This window comes from Orycteropus afer, unplaced genomic scaffold, assembly GCF_000298275.1.
Source record: "Orycteropus afer afer isolate SDZICR_OR568_19922 unplaced genomic scaffold, OryAfe1.0 scaffold00378, whole genome shotgun sequence".
Lineage (NCBI taxonomy): Eukaryota > Metazoa > Chordata > Mammalia > Tubulidentata > Orycteropodidae > Orycteropus > Orycteropus afer.
In genome coordinates, this window is record NW_006921965.1 from 2,489,075 (window position 1) to 2,490,511 (window position 1,437).

The following is a 1,437-nucleotide window of genomic DNA, read 5'->3' on the forward strand; positions in this document are numbered from 1 at the left end:
TAGTGGCTAAGACACTTGCCTGCTAACCAGACGGCTGGCAGTTCAAACCCACCAGCCACTCCTTGGAAGGAAGGTTGGGCAATCCTACTTTCATAGTGATACTGCCTTGGAAACCCAAGGAGGGGTCGCTATGAGTCGGGTTTGACTCGACGGCACATAACAACAACAAACAACAGTCTCTGCCTTAATTGTATCTATGACACAGGAGCCCACTGCTGAGCCAGGCTGTTTCCTTACTGCCTGCCAAAAATGTTTGGTGAGAAAGGGAAGGAAATATGCCCTAGTAAACCAATATCCCTAAGGAAGGGGGATAATTTTAGTCATTCCATCATGTTTCTGATTTCTACTCATAGCTGCCACTCCTTGGGGTTCTGAGGTTGCCCAGCCTTCCTTCCGAGGAGTGGCTGGCGAGTTTGAGCAGCCAGTCTTCTGGTTAGCAGTCAAGTGCCTGAGGCACTATGCCACTTGAGCTCCCTATATTTCTGATAGCTGCAATTATTTATAATGAGCTGCATAAATACTGAAACTAAATCAAGTTTCTATTTGTTTGTGAAAGTCTAAAAATCTCCTTTTCATTATTATAAAAATCATGAACAACCACACTTTAAGGAAAGATTTACCTCTGTACATCCATCCAAGTCCCTATGACTTTTTTTTTTTTTTTTAATGTTCTGCTTACTCTGTCTTATTTACGCCATGCTCATTCTGAACTTCAAGCCATTGCTCATGCTGACCAGATGCCTGGAAGGAATGCCTTTCCCTCTTACCTTTGCAAGTTCAGGCTACCCTGTGAGGGCCAACTTCCTTATTGTTTTTTCCTTAAGACTTTCCCTAACATCTCCAGTCCGTACTGGTCTGCCATTTCCCAGATCTTCTTTTGCTCTTAGAGCTAACATCACTCACTTTGATGGTTAACTACACTGTGCCTTGCATCGTCTCTTGGTTGTTTCTAATAACTTTCTTGACTCTTAAATGGATCTCTAAGTCTCTGGAGGGGAGCTCTGGTAGCATAGTGGCTAAAGGCACTTGACTGCTAACCAGAAGGCTGGAGGTTCAAACCCACCAGCCATTCCTTGGAAGGAAGACGGGGCAATCTACTTCCATAGTGATACTGCCTCAGAAACCCAAGGAGGGGTCGCTATGAGTCGAGTCCGACTCGACAACACATAACAATAACAACAAGTCTCTGGAAGAAGAAAACTGTGACCTACTTTCTTTGTGCTTTTATTACAGCATTAACCTCACAAATAGATATTGAGAGATGTGATAAATGACTGAATCCATCATGAAAATAGTAGTGAACACAATGTAAACCGTAGTAGTAGAAACCAGAATTTTTAATAGTAACCAATGTACAAGGAGCTCTGGTGGTGTAGTGCCTAAGGCACTTGACTGCTAACCAGAAGGCTGGCTGCTCAAACCCACCAGCCACTCCTC